Source organism: Octodon degus, unplaced genomic scaffold (genome assembly GCF_000260255.1).
Source record: "Octodon degus isolate 3935 unplaced genomic scaffold, OctDeg1.0 scaffold00010, whole genome shotgun sequence".
In the NCBI taxonomy this organism is placed as follows: Eukaryota; Metazoa; Chordata; class Mammalia; order Rodentia; family Octodontidae; genus Octodon; species Octodon degus.
In genome coordinates this window covers 26630231-26639110 of record NW_004524586.1, presented here as the reverse complement: position 1 = coordinate 26639110, position 8880 = coordinate 26630231, and positions in this window count along the sequence as shown.

The window sequence follows — 8880 nt, the reverse complement described above, 5'->3', positions numbered from 1 at the left end:
TGTGGTGCTGGGGGATTGAACTGTGGTCCCTGTGCTTTGCTGAACTTGTTCCAAGTAGGTGCTTTAGACCACTGAGCCATCTCACCAGCCCGATAGTTCTTATTATTGTCAGTTGCTCAAGGATAGAGTTTTCACATATATCATTTGATAAGAATGTAAATTTTGGAGCCAGATAAATATAGCACAGTTCTTGCCTGTCTGGTAAGAACAAGGTGGTCCTGAGTTCAATTCCAAGTACAAAAAAAAAGGGATGTAAATTGTAATACAATTTGACTACTCATAGTAGAAGCCTTCTGATGTGAATACTTACATTAGAAGAACGTGCATACTCTTAGAACAGTTGAATCTGTCTTGTTGATTTGTCACCAGTTACTTAAGTAAACAATTAAAGTTATGGGCTAAGATGTAAGTACCACCATTGCAAACATATTAGAGGGTGGCCAACTGTACTGATGTGAAATATTTTTAAGTGAGTCACCTGTAGAGTTTGGGACAAAAGAATTATTTAGGACACACTATTTTTCCCAGCCAAAAGATATTTACCTGAGTCCTGCTTATTGAAATCCTCACTGGCAGGGCTGAGGAGATAACTCAGTGGCATAAGTGCCTGTCTGGCAAGAGCAAGGGCATGAGTTTGATCCCTGGTACCAAAAAAAAAAAAGATTAAATCTTCACTGGCAATATTGTTAATAGATGAAGTTGTCTTGTAGTACAAGGAGATCCTTGATGTTTATATATTATACAGATTGGACTCTTTCAAAGTACCTTAATCAAGTGAAAAATATGTTTCTTATAAAATATATGGCATACAGTGAGCATATATCAAGTATTTATTTCTATTATTAAAAAATAAACCAGTAGAATGAAAAAGCAGATTCAAAGAATCTATGAGCCAGGCATAGTGGTGCACACCTACAATCGCAGCACTTGGGAGGCTGAAGCAGGATTGCTGTGACCTCAAGACCAGCCTGGGCTGCCTAGTGAGTTCAAGGCCAGCCTGGGCTACATGGGGAGACTCTAATTCATAAACCCAAATTAAATAGATCAATACATAATCAATTAATTTTAAACCAAATAAAGCTACATATTTTAGAGAGCTGGATGTTGTCAGACAACTCTCCCACAGATAGGACCTTGAAAAAGCATGCAAACATTTTTTCTAAACTTATCTTTAAGCTTTAGAAGCTATTCCCTTGTAGCCTTTATCATTCCATTTGATGATAAAATCACTCATCTGGATCCTACTGTAGGAAGGCTGAGCTTTGCTTTGGCCACACCCTCACTAGTGACTAGCGGGTCTCTGAATTGTCTACTCATTTTCTTAAGGTCTGAACCATCCATCCTTCTAGGTCCTCTTTTTTTTTTATTAATTTTATTGAGAAAAAAATTGCAATATGACAGCTTCAAAACAGGTTGGTAGGAGAGTTACAACGATTAATACATTGCATATTGTTATCTTTGTAGTAGTCATTCATAGCACAAGATGCAGACATGATATCCTGTCTAAACATTACTAGTACAGATCTTTCTTCTTATTGAATTAGGAGAAAGTAGCTATATATCTATCCTAACTATCTTGTATATACAGATACAAAATTGTCCTTCATTTATATTACCTTTTTTTGTTCAGTTTTGTCAAAGATGGGTATTCCTCTTAATTCAGGCCATCTTCAAAGTTTCACTCAGACCACTGGAATCAGCCTTTACCTGCTGTCCAGGGCACTCTTCTTGAAAGCTATCTACAACCCCGCTGGCCACTTCCCATCCACAGTGCTCTTGAACTGCCCTCTTAATTTGCTTTGTTGCCTTACAAGTGCACGCTGCTCTTACTAGATTATTTCTCTCTCTCTCTCTCTCTCTCTCTCTCTCTCTCTCTCTCTCTCTCTCCGGCCTTGAGTTCCTTGAGGACTTAGCTATGCTTTATGCAGTTGCCCACCATCCCTAGAAGACCCTGTACCCAGCAGGTGCGATGTGCCTTGGTTAAATGGTGCAACTTCCATAGATGCCTCAAATGCAGAGAGGCTAAGCAAACACTCAAAGAGGAGTGCTCAGAGGACTAAGCTCTTGCTAAGGAAAGCGCAGGGGCCAGGGTTTGATCCTGGGCACTGCATGCCGTGCCGGCTTCACCCTCGGGCATGCTGAGTCTGTGATGGAGTCCCGGCCTGGTGGCACATGTCTGTAATCCCAGCACTAGGGAGGCTGAAAACAGGAAGTTCACTACAAGTCTGAGCTGTGAGGTGAGACCCTCTACAAAAAAAAAGAGGCGCTAAGGGAGGAAGGAAGGTTAGGGAAGTCTGCACTGGTCTCCTTTTCTCCTCCCTTGTCAAGGAAGAGAACAATTTTATGGACATGAAGAATGACCTTCCTGAGCACAGGGCCATGCTGCTCAGAGAATCATGTGGTGTGAGCGGATGGAGTTGTCAATCTGTATTTTTTTTAATGATTTATGCATTCAATGGACTGCAACTTTAAAAATTTCTCAGACTCAAACGATGGTCAAACTAAAATGATGCTTAGTTTTAAAAGATCTAAACATTCTACAGGAGGTATTTTAACTAGTCAAATGAAAAGCAGATGCCCTAAATTAAAACACATAAATTATTTGGCTTCAAAATTTCATGTGTCTTTGTGATGAAAATCTGTCACTCAGGACTTAGTAACGTAGATTTTGAAAACATACATACTTGCATGTTTAGTTAATTGATGACGTTCAATTAAATATCTCTTTAAAAGATCTCTCAAAATTATATAAAACAACAATTATGCTGTTATCACATTACCTCCACTTGGCAATTTTTGTTAATGAGGACTTGTTTAACTCTGGAAAATTTAGAAGTTATAGAATAGTGCACAAAAGCAAATGAAAATCACCAATATTTTGTGATTGTAAAATTAATTGTTACTAATATATAGGGATATTTGCTTTTCACCAAAGAAAAATTCTTTTTGTTAAAGTGCTGTGCATTATATATATGCATTTTTTTTGGGGGGGGGACCTGGAGATCAAACTCAGGATCTTGCACTTGCCAGGCAGATGCTTATGCCACTGAGCAATCTCCCCAGACTACACACACACACACACACACACACACACACGCATATATATATGTAATATTATATATTATATATATTTGTTGTTGGTGGTGGTTCATTTGTTTTAATGTATTTGATACAAGGTCTTACTACGCAGCTTGAACTAGTAGTGATCCTCCTATGTTAGCCTACCCAGACTCAGTGGTTGGCGCAGCATGCCCAGGGTTGGGTCCTCCATCAGGGGAATTAAATCCCCATCTCTGCGCTTGCCTAAGTAGGCACTTAGTCCACTGAGATATCTCACTGGGCCAATGCATTTATTATAGATAAACTGCATAACTTACGAAAGAGCAAAGATGACACAAAAGTCTTCCTCGATATCAATTCACAGACACATATATTGTCCTTAGCAAAGGCCAAGTGACCCTGCTAGGTTTAAGTTTTATACTGCTCTATAGCATGTTTGTATTACCTTTCTGAGAAATAATCAATTTTTGTTTTAAAATTAATCATTAATGTGAAGATTTTTTTTCAAAGACTGTGAGACTGAGTCTTTCCTTCATAGGTATAAATTGAATAAACAAATTCTCTGACCTAAACTGAAAAAGCCCACCAGCTTCAAACTTCATTAGTGAAGAGTCCAACTTGAGGTGATTGGTATCGGGTTAGCTATATATGATTCAGAAATCCTTGAGAATACTGAAACTGAGGGTTTCCTTGCTATAGCTAAACATATTTTCCAACAGGATGACTTTATATGGAATATTTTCAGTAACTCATACAGTTTATTCTCTCTAGCTCTACCATCTGCTGGGATTTCTGAGTGGATACCACTTTTCATGTGTCTCTTTTCCAGGTGAAAAGATTCCTTTAGGATACCTGAAGACTTTTACTACTTGGTCAAAATCTTTGGTAATCAAGGTATTTTCTCTTAGATGACACCTAAGAAAGGACAATACAGCAATGTGAGGGAAGGCTTTCCCACCTTCTCTTCCACATGTATGGAGGTAGTTGGTAGCATCTTGCTCTGGTATCCCAGGTTCTGACAGGCCCCAGACTGGATGAGTTCTGTGTTGCTCTTTATTAACAATGTACTTCATGTTCTGACACTGAATGTTTTTGTCTCCAAAGCAAGAAACAGAGAGCTCACAGTCCCTGTGTATCCCATTTGGGGAATTGGGCTGGGAAGTGCACTAGGCTGCACTTATGTAAGTAGAGTATATGAGGGTTTCTTATTGGCTCTAGGGCCATAGTTCCGGTTGACGATGGAATCACAGAAGGTACTCTGAGAGTGACGTGCCCTACAAGTCTACAGTGAACACAAGAAACCATGTTCCATAGTCTTCTGTAAGGCATGCCAAGAGTATTACTTTTAATTTACCTAAAGTCCCTGTATCTCACAGAATAACTCCTTCCTTTCTACTAGATATGATAAAAATATGATTAATGTTTACATTTTTAAAAAGAATTTATTACAGTAAAGGCCACATTGTACTAACCCCTTCAAGATACTCCCATAACTTCAAATATAATTATTCTTTCATTCTTGCCACTTGATGAAGCTGTTCTGAAAGTTTTCCTTTATGAGTGGCTTTATCTGTCTCCATGACCTGAATCAATTCAAAATGTTTACGGCAACTTCTGCCAAATAAAAATATTATAGTATGTCTTATTTTTCTCTTGTTTTTGAGACAAAATGCCCAACACCCAAAATTAAGGAAGGAAACGTTTACCTAGCCCACAGGTTGTGGAGGCTTCAGTCCGTAAATCAGCTGGCTCCAAGGCAGGGTGGCAAGGCAGAAGGCTCACAGTTCAAGGCAGCAGAAGACAAGGACAGCAGCAAGACACAAGGACGGCAGCAGGGAGCAAGCCTCTTTTCCTCGCCCAAGTCATCTCAGAGCCCTCCTCTTCCACAGGCTGAGGATGTTTACAAGGTGAGGCCCCTGCCCTCCTGCTGAATTGCTTAGTTAAGCCTCTAAACTTCTCAATTTTCAAGCTGACACAAGGTATCAACCATTATGGAGTGTATCCTCTTCTACCTTGTGCCCCGCATCTGGCACCATGAGACTTCTGTCTCTTCCTCAAAGACAAAAATGATCATGAAATGTAAACATTTTGGTGGGCACTGCTTGAGGAATAATAATTGCTGCACAAATTCTGAAACACCTCAACTTCCTTGTGTGAAGGTGGCATTCCGTCTTTATCGCTAGCAGAGGGTCACTGAAGTCACACGGCTGGGAAGTGCCCTGGGAAAAACCTTAGCCCTGTCTGCTCAGCACTCTTCCTCTGACACCTCCAAGCTCACCAGCTTTGAAAATACCAAGTTCTTCACTTGACAGAAGAAGACATGGCAGGGAATCATGTTATAAAACTCAATTCCATGAGAAAACTGCTTGAAGAGTTTGATTTAATCAATTCCACTTGGAGGCAATGATTTTATGAACCCTACTATAGAGCTCTAGTCTTAAAAACATAGTGATCTTGGCCAATGTGGAAGACTTCTGCTATAATCCCCCAGGAATTTAGGATAAAATTCAAAGAAAGCACACGCGTGCAAATGCACGCATACACACACACACACACACACACACACACACAGAGCTAACAAATAACGCCAAAAAACCCCATGAAGCTGAGCGTGAAAGCAGAGAAAATCTTTGCAAGTCAGAAATGAGAGCAAAGACACATGAGGGGCAGAAATTTGCCAGCTGTTGTGGGACACAGTGGTGTCACAGACTCAGAGAGATGCCCTGGCACTGGGGCCTTGGGCTTTAAGGCCTGAGCACAATCAGGATTTAAATGAGATCACAGAAGAGGCAACAGAAGGGACTGATGTGGGCCTTTAATAAAGCAACCAAGATATATCTTTCTGGTAGGATCTGTGTGAAGGGGGGTCACAGAAGCTCCACCCACCCACCTATGAGAAATCCAAAGGAAGTCACATTTAACCATGAGGGTTAAGTTTACAGGACTCTCAGGCATGTACTTTTCACTCCAAAGCATGAATTAAAAATTGGTCCCCAGAGCCGGCCTGATAGCTCAGTGGACTAAAGCACCTGCTTAGGCAGAGCACAGGGGTGGGGGTTTGATCCTGGGCATGCCATGTTGGCTCTGCCTACGGGTCACACTGAGATGACAATTGAGACTGGGTGTGGTGGCACAAGCCTGTAATCCCAGCACTTGGGAGGCTGAAAACATGAGAATCCCTATGAGTCCAATCTACATAGTGAGACCCTATAGACCCTGTCCTAAATACAGATAAAAAAAATAAAAATTGGTCACCAACCTGTGAAACTCAGGATGCAAAGCCAAGACAACTCCATAGCAGAACTTTTGAGGCTTAGGGCACATGGGGAAATGTCAGCCTTCCTGCTGAACGTATGTGTTTTTCTCACTATGGTATCAGATGGGTGGCTACACTGAAAGTTGTATTCAATATTCCAATCCCAAATCAAGGCAGTATCTCTTTGCGGGGAGGGGCTCTTTTCCCTACATAAATAGATCAATTTAATTCATAGTCTCTCTACTACTAGTTTATATTAAATATTTAAAAAGAATGAGATCAAATAAAAACTTTATTAAATTTGCACAAAACTTTTTTTTTTATCAATATACTGTTTTGAAAACAATTTGGAAAATTTTGTGGAAATGGTGAGGCCTTATTGGTTTCCTTTGTATGACATAGAGCACAGTGGGATGTATTTTCATCTTAAACCCTCTTGCATTTACTTTATTTATTTATTTATTTATTATTTATTTTTTTTGGTGGAACCGGGGATTGAACTCAGGCTCTTGCGCTTGCCAGGGAAGTGCTCACTCCAATGAGCCATCTCCTCGGCCCTTGCATTTACTTTAGAAAGTTCTGATTTGAGCAGGTTTTTAATTGTCCTCCTATAGAACTTTCAATATTGGTTGACCAAGAGAGATTTGTCTGTTTTGAAAATCCAAGAAACTTAAAAATAGCTCACTGAGCCTGAGAATCAGTGTGAGCCTGAAGCATAGGGTGGCTTGTTTACTTTCACCGCAGCCCCCACCCCAAGATCCCACTGAACCAGCCATGACCTCCTTTGACCAAGCCCCTTCATCCAAGAGGCAGCCAGAGCGCATCTTGTGGCCAGATGTGCACCCTCACATCCAGCGTTCCTCGGCTTAAATTCATAAATTCCTACTACCTGCACAGCCTGTATCCTCACTGCTCACAAATGTCTCTGTGGATCACTGCTTGGACCCAATTCCAAGGCAGGAAGGCGATTGGCCACTTTCTGAAGTGACACAAGATTGATGAGGTGTTGTCATCTCAGGGCCCAAGAAGAAGAGTGTCAGGCCTCAGGCCCAAGTCCACCTAGCAAGCACCAGCCTGATGAAGTCATTCTATATCACCACTGGGTCCAAAGTTCTTTGCCCCCAGCAACTCAAAATATATTTCTATATCCTTTCCTCACAGGTCAACATCTTGGTGGCTGTCCAGGTCCTTTAGTTTTTGGCCAGGATCTATATTGTTCTGTCTGCCTTCTCTATCAGTTGGTGCCCTAACAATGCTCAGTAATGAAAAATGCTTGCCTATATAGTGCATTAGCTCTAGGAAGCCAATGTTAGCCATTAATATTGCAGATCCTTTTTTGCCATTTATACAATTTATATCACTTTCAATTTTCAGTGCATATTTTCTTCTCCCTCAGTCTTTACATCTCAATTCTGGGGCCATAATGCATGATTGAGAGTCCCAGAATGTCCGTACCAAAAGGCATTCTTCTGGAATCACTTATGCAATCTCAAAAAACTTGTGAAATCAGTATGGCTGGCATATTTTACAGGTAAGGAAATCAAGGCACAAAAATGAGGAAGGGGCCTGTGTAATATAACATAAGCCATAAATGATAGAATGGGTTGGTTGACAAACCCAGGTTTTCCCCTGATGAATCCTGTGAAATTTCTGCTACAGAATTATCAGGTCTTTGGAGGATATATGGCCCATGATTTTCTTATTTTGATGAGGTACAAAGCCATCAAGACATCCCAATATCTACCTGGGCCCAAGAGGAAGGAAAGCTGAGCCTCAGATACATGGTCCCCAAACTCAGTAACATGGCCAGCAAATCCACCTCCTCCATCTCCTGTATCCTCCATTGCAGTTGGCTTCTTGCTCACTCCCAGGTTCTTTCACAAGCTAAACTAGCAAATTCCAAGTAAGTGGCTATTGATTATACCACATGTGGACTCCATCCAACCGACAGGTAAAAACTACTCAGGATAATGATCTTATTTGTTCAATTTTACTTTTTCCATGAGCTATGATCTCTACCTACTCCCTAAATAGTCCAAGAAATGTTTGGAGGCATAACAGTGAACTACTATCTTTCTAAAGCAGGACTTACTTTTCGTTCATCTCTCATATCACCTTGGCAACAACACTACACCTACCCATCTTGATGCCAGAGAGCCCTCTTGTCATTCACCATGATTCCTTCACCATAACTCTTTGGGAACCTGCTACAACATTAATAAAGAATAATAGCACCACCATCTATTTTTACAGTCCTTTATGGCTTATAAAAACCTTGCAGATTGATCTTCTTTAAGCCTCTACTTATAAATAATACAATGGAATCACAAAACCTTACAAAAAATTGCCCAAGCTAAAGCAGCCAGCAGGCAACTCAGTCTGCAAAATCCCCCAATTCCCACTGACACCAACCATAATTTACACACCACAAACAAGAATGCCACAGCAACAAGCCCTACGTAGCAAGTGAGCTGCATGAACCTTGTAGAAGACCATAGCTGGTTCTCAATCACTGAGGTCCTCTAAGAGTCATTAGAAGACATCTGAAGAAGTTATTAGATGCA